The sequence below is a fragment of the Apteryx mantelli genome, chromosome 13 (genome assembly GCF_036417845.1).
Source record: "Apteryx mantelli isolate bAptMan1 chromosome 13, bAptMan1.hap1, whole genome shotgun sequence".
NCBI lineage: Eukaryota > Metazoa > Chordata > Aves > Apterygiformes > Apterygidae > Apteryx > Apteryx mantelli.
In genome coordinates, this window is record NC_089990.1 from 10213721 (window position 1) to 10237858 (window position 24138).

The following is a 24138-nucleotide window of genomic DNA, read 5'->3' on the forward strand; positions in this document are numbered from 1 at the left end:
TCAAAGAAGTACGCTGATTCAGATACGCAGGCAAGATAGGCAGCAAATACTATGCAGCAGTATACTGCTGAAAATCTTCCATAGGAATTTACCACTAAAAGGAGTTGTGCATCCTGCAGTACCCTGCACCTACAGATCAAGCAGAGAAGCTCCTTATGAAGGCAGGGAGGCAGAAACTTGCATGCCATTCATATAAAAGGCCAAAGCACTGTAGCAGTTCTGGGAAAAATACCAATGACTAGGAAACACCAATGTAAAATGAGAGAGTATTGTCCAGTTTGTTTTCTTTGGATTTGTTCCCTTTTTACTCACATTCCAGCATTGTGGTCTACAATAAAATTAGTTCAACAGCCTTACAAACTTAGCACAGAACTAATAGTATCTGCTTAGTTCCTCATCGTGACTTCGTAGGATCATGGAGCTGTTGACATTGGCAGGGCCCTCAGGAGGCCTCTAGTCCAGTCTCCTGCTCAAAGCAGTGGCAGCACTGAATTCAGACATGGCTGCTTCATGCGTTGGCCAGTTGGGTCTTGAAAACCTCCAAGGATGGAGATTCAACAATGTCTCTGGGCAACCTGCTTCACTGTTTTGATTATGATAGTGGTGGGCATACATTCCAGAGGTGAATAATGAGTGACTTATTGTCAAAATTTGAGTACTGTTTTGAGCAATTTGTTCTTCTTTTTTCCTTCTTAGGGAGGGCAAAGACTCATTTACTCTGTTACAATACATGTTTGAGAACCGTCACCTACAGCCATTCTGGTAACTCTAATAGTTGAGAACAATGCTCACAAATAAACAGTTAGTGATTACACATGGGTGACACCTGTGCCATCATTTTACTGGTTGTCAGGTTGAACAAGAATCTGTATGCATATCTAATATGCAGACACCTTATAAGGAGCTAATAAATGATTAAATGAAATTGCTGTTTTCATAATGAATTAGTACAAGATCTGTTGTTCATAACATTTGGAATGTTTAAATGGTTTAACATACTCCAGTTATAAGTACTCTGCAGCTAGCTGTTAAAACAGATTCATCACTGAAGTATTTTTAAAAATTGTTTATATATGTCATTACAATATGCCAGAACCTGTTTATAATTTAAAAATAAATCATTTTTAATTACCATAGGTCAAACCTTGGTAACCAGTTCTGTGAAGAACCAAATTCCCTTCTTGGGCAGCATGGAACAAAGCAGAAACAGGAGCTCAATTTGCAGCACACTTCAATATAAACTGCAACAGCTGCAGTATTAGATCAAGACAAAATTTCTCTACCACGATCTCATTCAGGGAAGCAAAATAACATTTTCTCTAAATCTGTTGTGAAGCTAAGCCTGGTTACATAATTTACACTCTTCTCAAGTTTCTAGCATGTTATATTTGCCCAAGAGAAATTTGGATCGTGTACAAATTCTGCTCTGAATCTCCAGTAATTCTCCCACAAATTTCCAATGCCTAAGGAGGCATAATGTGTTCAGCACTACACATCAATGTTGCAAACACTTGAAGAGTAAAGGGGAAATTTTGGCTGAGCCAAGATCATTCTTTCCCAGTCTGAGAGATCCTTCCTAACACATATGTGTGATTTAGCCTCTGAAGATTTAACACCTTGCACTAGACATTTCTCCCTTTTTTCCATGAAGAGGATGTTACGGAAGATAGCAATCAAAATACATTTTCCATATTTCATATTAAATCTGTGAAGAAAATGCATATATCTATGTTCTGTTGCAATCAATCTGTCGGAATCTGCACAGAACACAAAATACTATACACTCTGGAAGTGTATACTTTTTGCTATCCGAAAAACAGATGAAGGTAAGTAAAATGTCACTTCTCTTAGCAGGTGAGGTAGTATTTATGTCATACCAGTAACATACCATAACCAGTAACATAACCAGTGCTAATCAGCACTGTAAAACCACTTAAACTAAAGAAAAATATTGAACCATCTCTCCTTTCATGTCATACTAAAAATCTTTCTTTTATCACTGGTAGCCTAAGTCAGTCCCTGCACAATGTGATAGTTTATGGTCTACATATATGGCAGCAGAGCAATTTCTAAAGTAAGTAAATGCATGGAGTTAAATGGCATTTTACCAACTTGATGGACAAAAACATGTATATACTACATGCAGTATTTTCTTTCAAGGAGCACCGAATCATGACAAATGTACATTACTTTACATTGATACAATTTCACACACAAATTGTCATCAGTCTGGTTCTTCAGCCATTCCTGGAGTAAGACAAGTTTACTTCAGGTTGAGTTGAGTCTTAGTGAATTTATGCCCATCTCCTCCTTTCCAGGGTTTTGTCACATTTTGCTTGAAAATAAGCTAGAAGGTCAGTGTCTTTTGTTCTGCTAAAACTTGCACCTCATTTACTTTCAGCAAGATTTCCACACCAGTTACAGAACACCATTTATCTCATAGTTCCCTGGCTACCTTTTAAATAAAGAAATACAGAGGAACCATACATGTGAGCATAGTGGCACAGCTGAATACTGAAGAACTTGTACACTTCTGCTATATTGAAAGGAAATCCCATTCATCATATTACCCATGCCTCCCCCCTTACATAAATGAAATTGAATGGGTGTGAGTTAGGGTAAGTTTTCCTGAAGATCTTTAACAGCAGTATTCATATCCTATAAAATTGCAAACATGTCATTTAGCTACTAAACATGCCTCTGATCTTAAGGAAGCATTGGGTAGCATTCTGTAGACTTAAGGCTTGCAAAGAGAGTTTTACCAAAATTATTTCCCCTTCTGAGTTTTATACAAAGCAAATAGGTCTGCTGTGCCCCTCAGAAAATTTTTATCTCTAGTAAAAACCCAACAGTCTTCTGTGTTAGAGTAACTACTGCTATCTTACCCTTTGGTAAAAGTATCCCACTTATCTCAAGACACTAATATATCCTTCGACATTGCCATAAGCACACCATCAATCAAAACTATACTAGTCATAACATCAGCTTCCCCCAAAATGTAGTTCTGCAGAAAAGTACTAATTTGACTACTTCCATGGTTCCTCTGTTCTGCCATTCTTTTTGAAGCTATTCAGCTCCTCACTGTTGCTTTTGCCTGTTAAGCACTCTGCATTGGAACCATCAAATTTATCTGAACATTTCAGCATTTTCCCTCAGCACTCGAGCGCTTTTCCACAAGAATTTAATGTTTTGCCTTGGTTCTTGTTCTCTAGCATCTTGGCAAATCGTCTCAGGCTTTTTGATATTTTTCTCAGTACTTCAGTGTCTTGCCTCAAAGCTTCTCTTCATTGTGATGCTCCAATGCCCACAACTTTCCTTGAACACTTTCCCTTTATCCTGGCACTTTGCCCTGGCATTGCAGTGTATTCATCTCAGGACTTTTGTGTTCCAACCATGTACTTTTGCAACCATGGCTTCGGGTCTGCAAAATTTTTTTTTAGGACTCTGCTCTAATTCTTTCCTATGCAGCTGGTTCTTTTCAGCTCCATGGTAAATTTACCAGACTCAAGGCAGGGTCCAACTTATCTCACACACTGGCAAAACACAGTGCTCCTGAGTACCACAATGTAGTTTCCTCCTCCTTTCCCTGAACTCCTCCTTTCCCCAAATAAAGTAACTGAGCAAAAAGTAATGAATGAGTGATCATCAAATCCTGACACAGAAAGTTAATGCAGTAAGGTTTGCTCCGTGTGTGTGTGTGTGTTTTATTATGCATCGGATACTCCTAGAAAGAGAATTCTCATGAGAGCTTTGTTGCTGGCTGGGTAGTTTGTTAAACAGTCACTGTCACCAATACTACTGTTGTACTACTGTTGTTATTACCACTATTATTTTATGTCTACTTGGAAAATTTTCAGTCTTTTTCAAATCAAATTATATGACATTTTTCTGCATTTTCAGCCAGAAAACACTAATAGAATGACATTAAGTTTCATTTCTTTCCCAGTATGTTTAAGTCCAATGTTTCTTAATGACCAGTACTGTTGCTTTCTTTTGGAAAGATACGATCTTCTCTAATTCTTAATTTCAATATATTAACTCCTCCTGGATCAGTGCCAAATTCGTGCCAATTTTTTAATGATTAAAATATACGGATAAGGATTTTTTTTTTTTTACCAATCTTTTTCCAAAGTTAGCTACTTCACTCAGCAATACGTGCAAAAGTTAGTATGTTAGACGTTCTCAGAAGCAAACAGCTCTTAAACAAACCCTGAAAATACTTTGTTTCATTAAATACACTAAGTACAATTTTTTATAAATGTCTGAAAAATAAAACACTGTAACTTTGAATGACATATGTTAGATATGATGATGTTTCCTTATATGTCAGCATAGCTCAACAGACATCAATCAAGATGTACACATTTATATCACTGTAAGAAAAGTCTTTTTATTTATATATATATATTTGCACTACATAATGTAAGTGTATTCAGCTTTTTTAACACCAAATTTAATTCTGGAGAAAAAAATTACCCTAAAATCACAGATTCTTTCCTAGAAACAGTTCTTAAAGAAACAGTGGCAAGTTTGGGGTATTTTTCCTCATCTCACCAACCTGTTAGAGTTAACGTGCTGGTCAGTAAGATGAAAAAAAAAGAATTACATCAAGACCCCACCACAAGCATCCAACTTTAAATCTTACTCTTCAGTAAGTGCCATGCAAGAGAAGGATAAAAAACAAACAAGCAGTGAACAACGTTCTTATTAGACTCCTCATCATGTCCTGAAAGCAGCAGGGTTTTGAGATAATGGCAACATGCAGCTATTTACAACTTGTTAACCTTAACACTAGGCTCTGAGAGCCAAACTGTCTGTGCACTAGCTGGCATTTTTCCTAAAAAATCGCAAGCCTTTGTGAAGAAAATAGTCACAATGTTTCAGATCTTCTTTTGGTGCCTACTGCTTTCATAACAAGAAATGTTCTTTTTAGGGGCCCAGATCTGCAGAAAAGCAGAGGTCAGTGGGAGACAAACAGGCACAAAATGGTACTAGTGGCTTCATGATTATTGGCAAAATACTTTCCTATAATCCAGAGAAATCAGAGTCTTAATGTAAATCCATGTAAAAAGGAAATGTAAAAAAGAAAATCTGATAAGCTAAAAAGCTGACATTTAAGGCATACCCAAAGGCAATGCTACTACAAAACATGACACAAGATCCTTTCAATCCATATACCTTTAAACAATTCTAAGTTATTTTTTTCTACTTAGTCTATATCACAAAAATGATTCTACATGAATGAGTACATTCATTTACATTTTGTGATATTTCACTCTTAAGCTAGAACAGACTTGATGTCCTTATTTTTGTCCTGATTTACATTCGTTGCCACGCTGTTAAAATGGCCATAATGGGAAGTCTGCTCAAGAGAATTCTGCACATGAGTATTTCAGGTCAGAGATGAATTTTAATGGAATATTTCATATAAAACCTTGCTCGAAACCTGAAAGCCCAACATTTAGCTCAGATCAAGGACATGGGCACACCACTTTCATGTCCACTGCATGTCCATACATATATATAAAAAACACATGCATATGCTTTTAATACAAAAAGGAAAATGCACACACATCTTGAAAAGAGTACTTGATGGCAGGAAATCTTTACAAAATACTAAGAAAAGTCTGCAGAAATATCAGTCCTTTAGGTATGGCTAATTCTATTTTGGAGTCCTGAATATTTCCAGCATGGCAAAAAGACCAGATTCACAGTCATGTACTGAACTGGGGAAATCACGTTGTGAATGGCTGTCTCAGCTGAAATGTATTTTGCTCATAATCATGGGGCACAGCAGTTTGTTATGCATATTATTTGCAAAGGGTGCGACCTCTTGGAAAGCTGAATGAATGTGAAACGACTGTTTTTATGTTCGACACAGATGCGGTTAGGACACAGTTCATGTTTTGTTGTTATCCAAGTTTTCAGTATATTTGTGCTCCATTAAAAAGTTACACCAACAAAACAAAACTACTGCCAAAATTCACCAGAACTAGAAACAAACTGACTTCATGGCAGACTCTAGAGTTTTCTGCAGGAAACAGGAGAGATTTACTACAGTAAAATGTTCACAGGAATCTTAGAAAACTCATTTGATAGAAGTTCGAAGCAACAATTTTTGACAAGTTAATTTAGGAGTGTTTCTTTGCATTCTATCTGCTAGAAGTATATTTCAAACTGCTCTCTTCACTGAGCCTGTAATAATTCAGCAGAAAAAACAAGCATTAAGCAAACAACTTCATCACAAAGACCACTAATTATGAGTTTTTACTAGTATGCCACTGGTTCAGTCAAGCCTGAGTGAGTAATCAAGGGTCTGAAGTGCCTTGTGGAAAGGCAAGCCTTTTAGCAGTCCTGTGCTGTCACTTTTTGATTTGCAAAGAAAAGTAACTCAGGAGAGGATTGAGCTGTTTTCTTGGAATTTATTTATTTCATCTACAGAGCTTTTATTAATTCATTTTTTTTAATTTAGAAAATCAGTTTTTCAACATAAGGCCTTCCAAGCTGATTAACTATGCAGGAAAGGTTTTTTTGTTGTTTTTTTTTCATTCCAATGCTTCTTGTACTCTAGATATCAAGGAAATATTATTTTCCTGCTTCTTCCATTCAAATTCAGATCAATGCTATCTTACCTATAAAATTTTCCAAACAAAATAGTGAAACTGAATCTCATCTTGCAAACAGACTTGCTTTTAACCATACTTTATATTTCATTACAGAATGCAGCACTACAGATCATAAACAGGGTTTTTTGGTTTGTAACATCATCTTCAGATTTCTGTTTCATAAGAAAAGTACAGATAACTCACATTCATCTTCTCTTTAATGACTGCTCCCAGTAGAATGTTTACAGCTTTTTTAACCTGTAAATCTCATGAATCTCTCAAGAGATTCATTAAAAACTTAAACAGGATTTTCTTCTCTTACAACAAACAATACCTTCTAATAATGAACATATTTCAAGGAAAATTGAAAATATGTGATTTCCCTATGGTTATGTAGCCCATACACATTATCTGTAACAGTAACTGTACATTTAAATTACAGTATCTTGCCAAGCCATGGTTGCAATGAAATATCTTTTGAGAATTTTTTATGCTGATTCAAATAAGGGAAGGATCAGAATAACTTCCTGGGTTCTGAATCTGTGGACGCTATCTTATCTTTGTAATTCTGTTTTCTTGTATTTGCACCAATGCAACAAGAAACAGAATCTGTTCGCTAAAGCAGAATACTGACTTTATTCAGAACATCTTAAAGAAAGATTGTACAACAGAACATTTGTAATATCTTTATAGAGATGGTTTGGATTAGCATTATAATAGTGTAAGTAGCTCATTTTATAGCTAAAGCTGACTGTGTATGGTTCTGTGTCCTATTCCTGATCATCAGTCAAGAAATAGCTTTTGCTGAATTATCACTAGTTCAGACTGGTTCATCAGGGCTTCTCTTTTATTAAGATTTATCTTGTAAAATAACCCATCCCTGATACAAGATGGAAAGAAAGTAATTGGGAAATGTTCCCAGTTGATGGCAAAAATAGAAAACCTAAATGATGAAGAGTAATAGAAATCCAGTTCATCCCCTCCTCCACACAGTAAAAAAAAAAAAAAAAAAAGATTTTCTGCTGGAGATGACTAATTATATTGACATTTTTATATTCTGCACCATCAGGGTTGATCATCTCCAAGCAAGTCTAAGCCCCATGTGTGAAATGGATGCTAACAAGCATGAAGTAAATGCTATAGAACTTCTTCTATGGAATACAATCTTTCTGTGGAATATCCTGCATATTCAGGAAGCTATACAATATACATATTAGCACTTTATTATTAAATTTCCCATTGATGCAAAAACAGTGCCTACGTAGGGTATTTTCTGGAACTCAAGGAAACTTTGATGTATTTTCTTGGCCTACCAGAGATTTCCCTGTATATGCCATTTGCTCTTTCTGCCTAAAATCCATATCTGCAGGGTCTGAAAACATCCAAGATTGAGGTGGTCTAATGCTAAGATGCTATAAATGCTATATACAGCCTTTTACACTCATTAAGATAAACAAATAATTAGTTTAAGAACATTTTCTTGATGTAATGTGAGGGAAACAATCTAACAACTGTGGTTCATGAGCAAACAATTACAAATAAACTGCAGACAGCAGAGATTTATTGAAATTTTTTAATAATAGTTAAGTATTTTTCAAAAGAAAGAAACCGTTCTTGTACAGGCAGCAGAAACAAAATGGATACAGAAATGGTATAGTCAGAATCACTGACTGAAAATACAGTATGAGCACATAAACGTGCTGAGCTTTCAGTTAAGAATGGCCCAAATAAATGAACATAAGCCCACAGAAGTCATTTTTAACCTAAGTTTCACTTAAATTTATTATGTGCAGTATTGTGCTCCATTTGGATATTTAAAAAAACATACCAATGGCATCAAGTGATAAGGACAACATGGAAAATAAGTGATAGTGCTGAAAGGAAGAAACTGTCTAATCTAATTTTACCAAAACATCATGAAATGCTAGACTCAGCCACATTCATCGCTACTTTCCAGTACACAATTTTTGTTTTACTGCCTGCTTTGAAAAATAATTCCATGATGAAACAAAGAATAAATTAGAGCTTTTGTAACCATAAAGATCCTTCAAAAGATAACTGGCTTTATATAGTCATTTTCCAGAATTTATGTACCTTTACATTAGAGCTACAACCTTGAGTAGAAAAAAAATCAAAAAAGAACAAAGCAAATTTAACAAATGCAAGCTAACGAAATCACTTCCCTCAGTGTCTCTGCTCCCTATTCCATTTCTGAGGTTTGGGGAAAGCATTTGCAAAGTCCTTTCCAGTCTCAAAATACCATAACCCTAAACAGGCATATAGCATATCTAGCTGCAGATCAGCCCTTTAAGACATTTAAATACCAGGCTGCACAGTGTTCAGTCCTCATATTCTCAGAGCAAAAACTGGAAGGCTCTTTGCAGATTCTAGAAAATGCCTAATTATACTATGAGCTAATAAGACATAGGATCATAGGAAAAGTCAGGTTGAAAGGGACCTCTGGAGGTCATCTAGTCCAACCTCTTGCTCAAAGCACGGTCAACCATAAGGTCAGAGCAGGTTGCTCAGGGCTTTAGCCAGTCTGGTCTTGCAGCCTCCAGGGACAGGTCTGCACACCCCCTCCAGGCAGCCTGTCCCAGGTGCAGTTTTTACCATGGTGAACCCAGTTCGTTCATCCGCTACTGTGGCCAAGTACCATTTAGGAACTTCAATGCAGTGAGAAAGTGATATTTCATTGGAATGAGGAACCAAACAGGTAACTTTTAGGATGCTTTTCATAGAAGGTAGCAGTCCTTTGACCAGTTTAAAAATTCGAGTTTTCATAAGAATTTTAAGAACCTTTGTTCCATTTACAGTGGTCTTCTCTCATATCTAATGAAAGTACTTAAATTTCTGTCCATTAAAATATTGTCTATTCTCAATCTAATCATATTCTCTCTTATCTATACAGTGTGTTCAGTCCCTCTCTAGAAACTTCATTTCTTGCCTTTTTGTAGTGAATCTGTCAATCAACCTCTCGACACTCTTGTAATAAAGAGCAATAAACCATCAACATGAAGCATCAGCAGAATACTCTTCACAAATACAAACAAAATTACACTCCATCTGATGTGTCCACTCCAGAAAACACTCAGGAAAAAACAGATTAACAGATTTGTATAACAGCTATGAACGTCAACTAAGTTCAGTCTTGCAGGACCGGGGTGGGGGGTGGGGGTTGTCAGGTTTTCTTGCCCTCAGCTCAAATGTTTAGAAAGCTGAGGCTTCTGTTTTCCAAACTTTTTTTTTTCTAACACAGAAGAACAAAAACATACAGCAAGTCTTCCTTAGGAACAGAAATGAAACTAAAAGGTGTTTCATAGATCAAAAGCAGTACTTTAAACTGTGTTTAGGAAAACACTGTTGAAATGCAGCAAACAGGCAACTTGTTGAAGTTGCAGCCCATCTATATAACCTCAGTTCACAGAGGTCTCCAAAGATTACACCAAATAGCACACATTGAGACAGGAATGGCAAGCTACATCCAGCTTCAAGAACAAAAATAACAGCTCTCTTGTTCACCAAGCAGTTCCCCTTCCTGTGCTGTTCCTCACTTATTCACTACTCATTGAACAAACAAGAACAGCAAGGACATATCAAGCTCCTGAATGTGAGCCAAAAATCCCAACCCAGACAAAGCTAAAAACTATGATCTGTATGGAGGAGCCAATATCTTTTGCATAGAAAAGTTTAGGTCAGAAGACACCTCTGGAGATGCTGCCTAGCCAAACCTGCTCTAAGCTTCTAAGTTCCATTAGGTGGCCTAGGGCCTTTCCAGTCAAGTTTTGAAAATTTCCAAGGATTCTTCTGACTATTAAATGAACATTTTTGGAATATTCAAAATCAGTGGAAAAAAAACACGTCAGTTATTTCCTTTGGTTTACTACCAACTTTATCTTAGGTGCTTTCAGCTTCAACTATTCAACACCCATCCAGGGCTGAGTTTTACTGCTAGGAAACTCAGCTGAATACACCATTCAGGTTCAGGAAAATAGAAAAGGGTAGAGGAAAGATATGAAAGATCCAGGCAACTGATCTAGTGTGAATTAACACATATAACGTAGGCTAAAATCACACTACCATAGTAACTTAGGAAAGCTGTCCCCAAGATGCCTACTTAGACAATTCATTTGATTTCCAAATATACCAAAAATTATTCCATATAGGTCCCTGTAAGAACCAAATGGAATTATGCTATCTTGAAGATTTATCTGATTTATCTGTTTGATATACCAGATTCATCTTTGCTATATCTCTATTGATGTAACTCCAGAAGGTTCTGAAATATAACCTATTATAATCAGCAATGATTTGGGGAACACCAAGGCTACTTAAATTAATGGCACTGTAGTTCATTTCCATGTTTTCTTTCTTCTCTTGAGCATTGTTTCCAGGTATTTCTATTCCCATTATCTACCTGTTAGAAAGTAAAGAGTGGTTTTATCTGAGCATCCTTCATCATTTCAACTTCAGTGTTCCTTAGAGATTCTCTATACTTTATCTGTCTTCCACCTCAGTCATATTTGTAAAGGCATGGTGATATATTTAGTATCATACATATAGCTACATCCACAGCAGTTAACGAGATATTCTGATCCAATTATCATTTTAATCAAAGTGCCTACAATTGTTCAGAAGTTAGTTTTTGTTGATTCTGTTTGATATCTCCATCAACATCAACAGCCTTGCAGTTTGATCAGCAAGGTGATGACTTCAGCTGCAGCAATGACTAAATCAAGACATAGAGCCAATACTCTAAAGTGACAGGATTTTCGGGATTTAGTTAATCTTGCAGGAGCCATACTGCGCCACCTGTCAGCCTCATCTAAGTCACTTACTCTAAACCTTTTTTCAATGATTTCTTTCAAGCTTTTTTAACGTTTATAATACAATAAAACCTAAAAGTAATGTACCTGCCAAGATGAATTACATATGAGGAACTGAGACTGTAAATGTTTTTTGAAGACTGACACTGCACTACTTTTGATTCAGCTATTATTTTTTAAATATTCATTTTTGTTAAGTGTAGTACAATGAAAATACAAACACTGTGCATTAAGGGGACTCATAACATATGACACTTATTTGAATGAATCCAGGTAAACAGCCAGATTAAGCTTTCATCAAATTTAATAGGAAAATGTTCCATTTGTTTATATTTTCCTGCTGATGCTGAACAACATTAACCAAACCCTGAAACCTGCTTTAAGTTTGCAAGATAACAAATACCTGTATCAAGCAGCCACTGAACAGATTATATACCTTCGTATATGAAGATAAACATTTCCACATAGCAAAAATATTTTGGTAATTTAGAAGTACCCTACACAGTGGTTTCAAAGAGCACCACTCAAACACAAAATTGGAGCCAAATTCCATTCACCTTAATGGTATAAACTTCCTATTGGGTTTGAGGACCATAATGTAATACAATCACAAAAAGACTGTCCTATTGAAACATATTTACCAGCACCTTTTTCTCCATCTTGATGGATAACACTGTGTATTTCAGACACCTATCAGATTTAGTCCACCATTCTAAAATGATTAAAAATAATGTCAGTGATCATAAATTCAGATGAATTTCAGTCGGTTCTTTTCCTTATTCCTAAATCAACTCTTCTGCCAATGTTGTAATTTCCGTGCATTGTCTCAGTCTGTCTGACTGGATTTTAAAGTTTAAACGAAGAGAAAGTAAAGATGATCTCTTCTTCTGCCTAGAATTGAGGCTTAATGTGATTGTCTTAGAATACAACTGGGATTTTTCCCATGCTGGAGGTTCAACTTAGTAGCAATTAGTTAGGATGAATCTTCTGTCATGACACCCCTTTCTATAACTCACACTGACGTTAAGAGAAGCTATACACACAAAGAAACTAATATGAATCCAACAGCATTTCAAATAATGGCCAGAATCCATACAAACACATTTCTGTATTCCAAATTGTGAAATAAATAACCCAATGGATGGAGGCAAAAGAAGGTACAAAAAATGTTTAAACTGTCTGCTGAAACAGAATCATCATAGATATTCTAGAAATTAGATTCTGAAGGCTGCATTCAGCTTTCACATCAACTTTACAGGCTGGTTGATACTCAGTCTTATTTGTTTGATGATCCTCAAAATATGTAATGTGAAATAAGAGGTAGTAGGCCACAAACTCAACCCAAATACTGTAGAGCCTAACTATAATAGATTTATTTCTGCCACAACTTTTCTAATTCTTCTGTTCCTCCTCTTTTTTATTCCTTAAGTATTTAAAATCTGCTGGAATAGATTCAATAAAAAGTACATAATTGTTCATTTAAAAAGTTTATTTTGTGCAACTCTGGTAAGTTTTGCAAGTTTTTATCTTAAGTTCATAGTTTGCTCATAGGTTTTGATAGAATAATCACATTTGAGTTGTGCCATATTTTGAATATAAGATGGTGACTAGTTTTAATGTGCCTAATATTACAGAGATATAAGAAAACTTGGCTGAGGTACAAACTGTTACTATAACTACTCTTTAACAAAGATGGTACTGTTTTAAAAAACTACTTTTTTTTTTTTAATTGAAAATAGACAAGCTCCAGGCTCTTTCAAAGTTCAATACACTTTGAAAAATGAGACCTGTGCATCCAAACCATGGAAGTCCTTTTGAAAATATTAGCCCTGCCTCAGTTGCCTGATAAAAGTCCTTAGCTTACTGCTTTAATTCAAACGCACATTGCTGTCAAAGAAATTCAGTTTCTGTATCATTTAAGTATGAGTTCTCTATTAACTTATTTTATACTTGTTTCCTTATTTTTGTTAAAAGGAGTCTGATGTTTTTACCAAGTTTTCACCTACATATTAAAATGGCACTTTTATTTCTGTTAGAAAATATCCTTCCACTCTACAATATTATGCTCAGATAGATACTTCAGTTACATTAAAAAAAGTGAAAAAGAGTGGACAACATGAAAATTCAATTTACTTTATTTTCAGGGACAAGGGAAGAAAACAAGAATTTTTAAACCTCTTCATTAAAACATGAAAGAGTGATACAATCAACACTCAAACTCTTTTGAGAGTCATTGGTATTTAGTTGCCCAGAATGTCTCTTTATTCAGCACACATATCTCGGATCTTTCGGTGAGGCTAGTATGGTTCAATACTGACACAATACTGTAGATCGGAAGATAATACTGGTTCGTTCCTCATCAGAAGGTTACGAAGGTTCCACGCATAACTGTATTCCCCAGTGAAGAAAACCTCAGTTTCTGACTACAAATACTAGCGAAACATTTCTTTGACACAAGACTACTAACATCTTAGCTTTCTGCCTCCCACTCACTTTTAAGTGGCCTTTTTTTTCCACAGTGTGCCACATGTCTTTGGGGTTTTACCCTTTGCAGCTTAAAATATGGGAGTTCATGTTGTGTAAACTCATCTCAAACATACTTTGTATTATTCTTTAGGGTACTTTGAGTGCAGTTCTTGAAAATAATTTTCTTTGAAAGTGTAGATAAAGCTAGCTTCATAAAGATATAAGCTTACTGTTATTTGACTGAACACACTGTCTTAAAACAAATAAAATATAACTGGCAGCCCACTATTCTTTAGTCTTTCTAGAGGTTAAAGAAAATTTGTGTTAAGAAGATGTGGTTTAAGGTGTTTTCCTGGATGTTCTGTCTTTCTAAGGAGTTTATACATCAAAAATGGGAGGATGGGGAACAATATGTGAACACCAAAAATGGTATGATAGTTCAGTGTTTTCCTTCATCATTACTCCAGATTGTATACTATTAAAATACACTCATTTTCCAGTGCCAAGGGACTCCTCCATAATTTTTATTCCTAGTATTTAACAAATGCCGTAAATAACTACACATGTATGCATATGTGATTTTTCTCTCAAGTTTATGGTACAATCATAGAAGATAAAGCAGCTATACCTGCTACTTCAGCTGCTATTTGGCCAGAGGCAAAGGGTCATTCTCAATTATTTTACAAAACTACAAAAAACTAACTAGGGCAACAAAACTCTTGATTTACCTTATAGCCTGTTTTTTTTTTTTTTTTGAGAATTCATGAAATTACTGACCTCCTGAACATTAATAAGTTTTTTAAACAGAATTCTCTGATAATTAGACATGCATGTATACTCGTCCGACAAGCACTTAACTAGTCTAGTGTAATAGAATCCAGATTACAGGGAACTATTATGAAAACCCGAGCTTACCATTCACTCTGGTAAAGTCTCACATGCTCACAAGACAAAAAAGTGAACACAGAATGAATTTTATGCGTTTTGTTCCCATTTTTCATCACAAGAGTTATTACTTTGTTGACTTCTATTCTAGATCTCAATTTAAAACACATTGCCGCATACATTTTCCAAGAATCAATTACATGATTGACAAAGTAAAACCATTATTCCATTTAATTTTAACTTTAGCTTTATGCCTTGTATCTTGCATATATTTATAAATTGGTTGCAGCAACTATTATCTGAACAAACTAATAGAGTAAGGCAGTCAGGTCCCAAATTATTTGAGTCTGGAGTTATATGTGTATATTATAGTTCATATTCAGTCACCATTCAGTTGTGAATTTTCAAAACACAATAGTCCCCCTGCACTTTTCTCTGCATAGATTTAGGGAATGCTATGATACTTTCTTCCCCTATTTGACATTGACAAGTCAGTCTAGGTTTTTCATCATAAACATCATAAATGCCCTAAGAAAATCTCTTTCCAATTTGTGAATCCAATCTGCACCTTGACATAATGCTTCCTATTGAAGCTACCCTCCATTTCAGGAGAGGAAGACCAGCATACTTAATTAAATCCAATGATCTAAGTAACCCATGTGCCCATCAGGACGCGCAGTTTCATAATTCTTGTTTGTCAAGAGACAGGAATATACATATATTCTTATAATTACAGAAGCAATCACAAATCCTGGACAACTGAGTAAACAAGTTTAAACTATGACTTGCACTGGCAGAGATCAAACTCATTTCCTCTTCAAAGTCATGAAAGCTCCTTTCTCAGGAGCATTATCAAAAAATGTGACCCTCTAATGAAATCTGAGCTAGAGGAAGGCTAAGGGCAGGCACTGGACACTTCTTTCTAGTTGCTCCCTACCCTACATTTTAATGGAACTTGCTGTTCTTCCCTCGAATAATATCCCTCAAATAATTTTCACTTTTCTTCTCATGGGCATGTGTGTATTATGTGCCATGGAATAAAGCTGGAAATAAAACTGCTTTGCTTTAGTGTGTCCAGGTATGTCATAATAAATCCCTTAGTTCACAGATTTCCACACATACATATTTATTTAACAAACTAGCACAGAGTAGCGACAATGAAGGTGCAAATAGCTGGTTAAATAAAATATGCTGTGCCTAAAGCATTGCAAACTTTCACTTGTTGGATTTTTTCCTCTTTAGTATGTGTTTCCTGCTATTTTACTAGACAGCATAAAGCTCACATAATTACTAATTAAATTCTTACAAAAATAATAAAACTATGTCCTTAAGGATGTAACAGCTAAACACTGATATACAAACAGACTGCACCACCAGAGACATCTTATTTCTAGATCAGCTTGGAGGAAGAAAATCATTCCCAAAACAACCATGTCAAGTCAAAGTAGGATACAACGCAAGATGCTCCACTGGCAGGAAAGTGAATCAGGCAGTGTTTCTTAGCACTGTAAACTGCCATCTTAAACCCAACCGTGATGGGTTTTAAATACAGCGGGCCACCTCTGTTTATAATTTCACTATTGACGTTGGAAATCTTCAACAATTTTACTATTCATCTGTCTCTCTGAGAACAGTATTTGGCTCTCTGCTGATCTGGTTATGGAGGCCCCCTTGAAATTATACAATCCATGTGGAATATTTTGCAATTTACATGAAGGAAAACAACACTAATTTGAAAAGAACTTTGCCTGAAAAGTTAGTAAAGCACTTACTTTTAAGCAGCCTAAATTCTGCCATCCTTGCAAGCAAAACTCCCATACAGCAATGCCTTCTATATACCATATCAACTCCTAAACAAACAGCAGAAGCTGAAGCATATATTACATAATGCAAGAAGCAATTATTTAAGACTGTCTTCCAATAGGAATGCTTTTGCAGACTCCAAGAAGCTTTGGCTCAGGCCATGCTGGATCAAGAAGGCTAAAACTTATGTTATCTATGGAAAACCTTTCTTTTCTAGCACATCTGAAATACAGTCTTTTTCAACAGAATACTTATTAAAAGCAATGAAACAAAACTTCAAATAAAAAATGTCTAATTACGACACCATTGCAGAAAACCCATTTACAAGACTCTGTCTACAGGCTGCATTCCAAGTTCTTTAAATCTAAATTGTCATTATTTATATTAAGTTTCCCTGGACCTTCATGAAACCTCTCCTGCAAACATTTTTTTTCATTCAAATAAGACTTTATTGAGTAATTGTGTGAAAAAAGTATTCATTTTCTGTATTTGGAAAAAGGAATTTTTTAAAACATTTTTTAATAAAAAAAAACCCTTTTATCCACTTGTGCCAGAGATAATAAATGGTATTATCATCACTCAACATGTATTTTCTACTAATCCCACTCTTATTCACAATATAACACCTTAAAGACAATTATAAGGACAGTTTAAACTTCTCTGTCAGTGGAGCTTTTAAATGTGCAAAAGCTAGTAGAAGCGTTTATGCTTTCTGGCAAGTCACTCTACTAATTCAGAAACCGTAATTGAAGACGACTGTCTTTTAAACCTTTTTTCCTTATTTTACTGTTGGATAATGAGAATGGGTGTCTCCCCACAGAGCTAAAGGGACAATCAAATTCCCGTTTCTACCCTGAATTTCCTGCTTCATCCTGCCATGCCTGTTATTTGCGGGGAGCATGAATTTTCAAAAGACCCAAGAAAGATACGGTCACTAGTACTTTACCACAGTAAAGAGACAACTGTTACAAATTTCCTCTCAGTGATCTCATTGAAGAAAGAGGTCATTGGGACAAAAGACTATTAATCTCACTTATGATTATTTTTACTTAAACTTCAAAACTTTCATTCAGACAACACACATTATTCCATCCAATCCAAAATACTTGGAATATAGCAAAGATATCGAACTGTATCTTGAACCCACCACTTGAACATAGGTAGCATAGCACACACAATTGTAACATTGAATCCACATGTATTTTTACATGTAAAGTATAGACTTTAAATTCTAAAATGAAATGTGCAGAAAATGTTTATAAACATTCGACTTTTCTGCACTGTTGAAGCAACTACTTTACTGTTGGAACAGGGCTATATAATTGATGTAGACAGTTGTGAAAGATTTTAGGATCCTTCAGGAAAAAGGGTTATGTTTAAGTGTAGACTGACCATTAGTACCACTCACTGCACCTGTAATGGGAAGGCATGATTACTGCAACGGCTGTGCTCAGGTGGACTACCTTAAAGGTGTGCTTTGGCAGCAGCATCCCAAAAATCCTTTTAACATTTATGTCAGAGAATCAACATTATCCAAAATTTAGAGTTGTTTTAGCTTATTAAAAGGATAATGTCAGTGGTTAAGTTACAAGGTTTGGGTTTCTGTTTTGCTGTTCTTGTAACTTTACCCTCAAAATAACTAACTGGAATAATGCCAAAGGCATTAGTTTAATACAATCTAAGACTGAACCATTAAACTGAGATCTGACTAATTCCTGTTTTGAGCCAGTGCCCTAATGCCTGCTTAACAATCACAGGCCCCTTTAAAATCTAGGTTTAAACACTCACCTGGATCCACAGGGGCTTTCCAGATCTGAAAAGATGTTTTTTTCCTTTTCATCTGTAAATTTATCAGGCAGGCATTATTTTCTACTGAGATTTCTATAAAAGCAACTTCACAATGCTCTACTAGCAAATGCCAATTTTTGTTGTACATCATTGCTTAGGATCTCTCTTTTTTTCTACTGCATGAATGTGTTTAACGTAAGCTTAGATCCCATCTTTAAAACTGAATGTTAAATTAATAAACAAATGGGTGTTTTAGTGGAAAGACTGACATATTCTTAACTATGGGAGTGTGAATGACTCCAGTATAAGATTACTCAAGTTCATGTAGAATACAAATGCAATACAGGACCACAGGTTCAGATCTTTGATCTCCTTTTTTGCAGAGGCTGTGATGTATAAAGCCAATTCCACTGAGCAGACAGTACTACACTGAATATAAATTATCCTTTAACCATAGCAAGGCACTCTTATGCTCACATTTGAAGAAACGCTGCAAGGATGAACAATGCAGCCATGAAGCAGTAAGAGTTCTGTAGAAAGAAATGCAAACCAAGATCTGAATGGATGACCACGTTCTGGAAAGACAAATTTGTTCCTCAACTGTTGTTTGATAAAAATTAAAGGCAAATCTGGAACACTCGTACATTCAGAAGTACGATTGAAGAACACTGCTTATTCTTTCTATAAAAAAGCATTAGTTAGTACTATAGGAATACTTGTTTTATTTTCCAGAATAAGCATCATTCCCATAAGCAGCGTAACAATTGATTTTAAAATACAGATACCAACAGTCTCACCTGAACATGGCTTGAAATTTAAACACATCTTGTCCAGATACCTCTTTAGAGGAAGAACCCTCTGCCTACTGAGCTAACACTAAGCTCCCTGGAGTTTAGCCATTAATATTCTAAACTCATCTTTTGCAATTCCCAAAAAGTCTCCTTTTGCCAAAATAAAACACTTAAGAAGAATTCACTGTGCTTAAGCTGCTTTTCTTCATTTTATTTAAAATAAGCATTTCTTTGTCAACTTTATTCTATACCAAATATACAGTATGAGAGATGCTCAAATTTGGAGGTATTACCTCAGCTTACGTACACAGGTCAAATGGGAGAACAAATTACTTCTAACAACCTCAGATATTTTGTTTTGTTATATTCTGTACAATTTTATATTAACCAGTTCTTTTGCAGTTGTACAGGAATACTAATGAGCATTTTTACAGAAAAATTTTGTATCGTCTATGTGGAGTTATAACTTGGATGGTTCTAAGAAACAAGTCTTGTGATGTATATTTGTATACCATTTTGTTTGTATATGTGAAAATGTTAGTAATTAAATAAATAACTTTTCTCCTCTCTTACCTCTTTTGACCTGTGTAACCCGACAGATCAGAACTACTTCCACCACTAACAAGCAAAAAGTCAAAATCTGTCTTTGGCTTTCTGTTCTCTTTGGATTGCTTTTTAATAAGACTTGAAGACGGTGCTCTTTGTGAATCAGTTCTCTGTGCCAGAATGAAATTCAGCAAAAAATAAGGCAAGGGTGAGTTGATAATGTCCATTCTCCTCAGCTCTGCTTTGGTTCAATAAACTTGAACATCTTCTCCCCTCTTTTGCCAATTGAGATAAGCAGCAACAATTACTTAAAATTAATTATCATCTCAAGCTCAGAAAGACAGAATCAGACAAGTTTAGTCAACCTCTCTCAAGCTTACAGTTTCTTTTAGTGTCCGAGAGGGACAAATAAGTCCCTGTCTGCCTCTTGTCATATACCTTAGAGCTACTTCTCACAGGCTCCTATGCCAAGGTTGCAAAAGGAAAATCAGATAAATCCTCTGCTTTCCAGATCACCTACAAGGCTTGTGCTTGCAACCAGCAGGCTGTAAGCTTTGTGCCATTATGGCAAAAGTCATAAATGAACCATCCTTCCCTTCCCAAAATGATAGGAAATATTCTATCCTTGCCTTTCTGTGGTCTCTTCTATCCTTGCCTTTCTGTGGTCTCCATAGCTGAAACCAAGTATTCTTTGGACATCACTGCAATGCCTCTAACCAATTTTATCTGCATCCAGAGCTTGAGTAAATTAAAATATATTTCAGCTTGATCTCTTTTTTATCCCATTCCATTCCTCCACATATACAGCAACTTTAAGCTTACAGACATCCCTCCACGGTTCAAGAAAATCCTTCAATCAAAGAACTTCATTTACAATCCAGCATAGTTTTTGCTCTCTCCTCTCTCCACAGCAGCTAGGCATTTTGATGCAATCCTCATTTAATGCAATCTCCATTACAGGATTATGATCACATCAATAAAATGCTCCATATGTTTTTTTTCCCATCCCTTTCCCTCTCTGATTAATACTAGGCGCTATATCTGCAAAACCCACCAGCTCAAACAGGATGATGGGAAGCTCTGGGGAGGTGGCGGGGGGCACACATTCAACACAATGCGAACTGCCCATCAGAGACCGAGACAGTAGATCCCCTCATTCCTGAGCTACAGTAAGTTAGCTCTCTGTCCTTGCTGTGAACACAGCACACAAACATGGTGTATTAGCAAACTAAAAATAAATACATCTTTTGCAATCACTTGTGAGCTCCATGCACTTTTCACAAGAGCAGACTTTCATTTTACTTGATCAGCTCCAGCCTATTAATGCTGTTCTGGATGAACTGCTGCTGCTCTGCCGAGGAGGGGATACTGGCCAAAAGATATGAAATGGTATAAAAGGCTGCAAGAACCCCTCTTCTCCCCAAGCCCCCTTCTTACCTTCAGTTCCTTCCCTGCAAAGGATGCCAGTCCACAGGGGCTGCTCAGCGCATCGCCGCGGCGGGCAGAGGAGCGAGGCTGCCCCGCCGCATGGAAGTTAGACCGCTTCGCAAGAGCAAATCCGCGATCCAAAGCACGAGCCGCTTCTTCCCAGGCAGCGCACCGAGCAAGGCTCACAGGCGACTTCCACACGGGGAATAAAACCGCGAAAGGAAAGCGGCGGGTGGAGGGGGGGAAGGATCCTAACTTTTAGGTGAGCCTGAGTTTGTTTTATTCTTGTTGGGCTGATAATTTGCTTTTGCAGCTGCAAGGCAGCAGAAGGCAGTCGCACCCTGGAAGCGCCGCGCCGCACCAGTCCTCAGCGGTCCTGCCGCTTCCCCCAAGTTGAGCGGGGAGACTTTAACTCGGCGGCGGCTCCGCAGCGCGGCGCGGCAGAGACCTCCCCGCGCAGGGCGGGCGGGCGGCGGGAGCGGAGCGGGGCGCCCGGGCGCGGGGAAGCCGCCGGCAGGAGCGGGGCGCCCGCCGCCTCCCGGCGGGGCTGGCTGCTGGCCCGCGCTGCCGCGGCGGCGCCCCTGGGGGCGCGGGCTGGCTGCCGGCGGCGCCGCGGAGCCCGCGCTGTCCCGGCGGCGGCTCGGCTCGGCTCGGCTCTGCCGCGGCCGCCCGCGCCCCGCGCCGCCGCTGCCAGGCGCCCTCCCCGCGGCTGACATCAGTGCGGGGGCGGAGCGACGCCGGCGAGGCGGAGGGCCGGGCCGCGGGGGCTTCCCCGCCCGCCGCCGCCCTGCCGCGGCCGCCCGGAGAATCCCCGGCAGCGGCGGCGCCTCCGCGGGGGGCGGCTCTGCGGCCCCGCCGCCCCCCGCCCCGCGACGCTGCCCGCGGCGGCTCCCCCGCCCGGGCACGAGCGCGCAGCGCCCGGGCGCGGGGCCGCGGCGGCGCTCCGGGTCGGCGGCGCTCCGGGTCGGCGGCTCGGCCCCCCCTCCCCTCCCCTCCCCTCCCCTCCCCCCGGCCGCCTCCCGAGGGGCGAAGGAGAAGCCCCTGCGGCGCCTCCCGGCGCGGGGGCGGCAGCGGCGCTCTGCTCCCCGCGCCGGGCTCCCGCCGCCTGCCTGCCGCCGCCGCCGCCGGGGCGCCCTCTCCCCGCCGCCGCGGAAGGAGGAGCGGGGCCGGGTGAAGGGCGCGGAGGGGCCCGCGCGAGGGGCGCCCCCGGGCGAAGCGGGGCTGCCGCGGGCGTCCTGCGCGGCTTGTGCAGCGCCCCGCGGCGTCCGGGGCGCAGCGGGGCGCGCGCACCAGCTGCCGGGGGGGCGGGGGCAGGAGCACAGGGTCGGCCGCCCCCGGCCGGTCCGAGCCGCCCGGCGCCGGTCCGAGCCGCCCGGCGCCGGCGCGTTCCCGCCGGAGCGAGGGCGGGCGCCGCGGCCCGGGGGGCGGCGGCGGGGGCGCCGGGCCGGCGCTGGTTTCGGGAGCCCCCGTCAGCGGCGCTGGCCGGGAGAGCGGCGGGCGAGGGCCCGGCCGCGGCGAAGGCGGCTCACGGTACGTGTGGGATCGGGGCGTGCGAAGGGGGACGGCGGTGGTGAGTTCAAGCCGTTGACGGATGCTTGTGTGAAAATACGCTTTAATTAATCGTTAATTTGTGGTGTTGACTTTAATAATTTGAATGTCTTATTTACAGTACTTTGCCCGATGCCTGCAGTATACACTTGTCAGTGAACACAATAATTATTAGTAAATAATTTAGCGTTTTCTCTGTACTTTGTTTTGGGTGAGGAGACAGTTTTAAACTCTACTGATGAACAAGAAAAGAAATTGTGCCTGCCCAAACGGCACTCAATTTTATGTATGTGTCCTTATTTTTAAAAATCAGTCTGAATATCTATGTGAAAGCCCCCTCCCCTTTTCTTTTTTTTAACCTTCTTCACTATGGCAGGATGCTAGGCAATGTCTCACTTTTATACCTACGTATAGTTTGAACACTACATTTTGTTTGAAAAAAGGTATATAAGAGGGTGAGAGTCCTACAAACAGTTCGTAAAAATCCCAAGTCTTTCGGTCAACTGTATGCATTTTTGCCTGCTTACCATGCGCTCAGTGAGGTTCTTTGAATGTGGAGCCAGAATGAACAGTTGCATGGTTATTAACCACATGAAAATACTGCAGAACAATTTTTTTTCTAGGTTATGTTTCCATGTCATATATCAGTCACCTGAGTTTGACCATGTCCACTGTATTTTATTGTGCTTGGTGATAAATGATATGAAATCAGTGAAATAAATTGTGACTTTTTTTTTTTTTTTTAGGTATGACAGAGGTATCTCATTATGTAAAGACAGAACATTACATACAAATTGGAGTTCATGTCCCAACTGCAGTATAGCATAATGCTGAGGATGGTGCCTACATATCAGTTATACTTATTTATCAACATTTCTGAAAATTTTGTAAAAGAATGTGAAATAAAGCATGTGTAAACAATAAGAAAAGGACAAAAATAAAAGCAATATGCAGGTATGCATGTTTGGTTTGCATCATGTTGATGGTGTACAGATTAAGACTGGTTGTCAATCCTTTTAATACCTGTTCCGTTCTGCTGTCATTACAATTGATTTCTGAGATAGCCAAGTACATAAAAATTCCATGTTCTAAAAGATTACTCTGTATTTTACACCAAAAAAAGAAGCAAGCGATGAAGGAATTCTTGTATGTTATTTGGACGTTGTTGTGTCTTGTCCCTCTTGCCTCAGATTAGAGTAAAATAAAGGTTATTACTTGGAAATACTTTTTTCCTGAAAGACGTTTGAATGTTGTTGGGAGACATAATGACCTACATGATGGTTTGTCCTGTGCAAGAGCAATCAACTGCAATAGCATCAAATATTCCAGAAAAGAAAGTAAACAGCATGTCGGGGTGATGATTCTTCCTGTTTTTCAAAGTATGTCTAAGGATAAGCTATGGTGGAGCCAGCAGCCTCCCGTGTTGAGGGGAGTTACACCTGCCTTACGAAA

The 24138-nt window shown here is 38.7% G+C and overlaps 1 protein-coding gene and 1 long non-coding RNA gene across 3 annotated transcripts in view; one reads left to right on the top strand and one right to left on the bottom strand.

Annotated features, from left to right (window-relative positions):
• The window catches only part of PCDH11X (protocadherin 11 X-linked), a 542595-nt gene extending 520993 nt beyond the window's left edge, over positions 1-21602 (bottom strand). Inside the window, exon 1 of the mRNA XM_067304432.1 lies at positions 21148-21602. The gene's annotated coding sequence lies outside the window, so the exon portion shown is untranslated. The remainder of the gene's footprint in view (positions 1-21147) is intronic.
• Positions 21603-22191: 589 nt separating this feature from the next.
• LOC136993254 (uncharacterized) lies at positions 22192-23643 on the top strand. Of its 2 annotated transcripts, none has more exons than XR_010885498.1 (2): positions 22192-22308; positions 23433-23643. It is a non-coding gene; the product is annotated as an uncharacterized lncRNA (long non-coding RNA). The 2 variants fall into 2 exon arrangements; XR_010885497.1 differs by lacking the exon at positions 22192-22308 and adding an exon at positions 22565-22668.
• Positions 23644-24138: the final 495 nt, after the last annotated feature.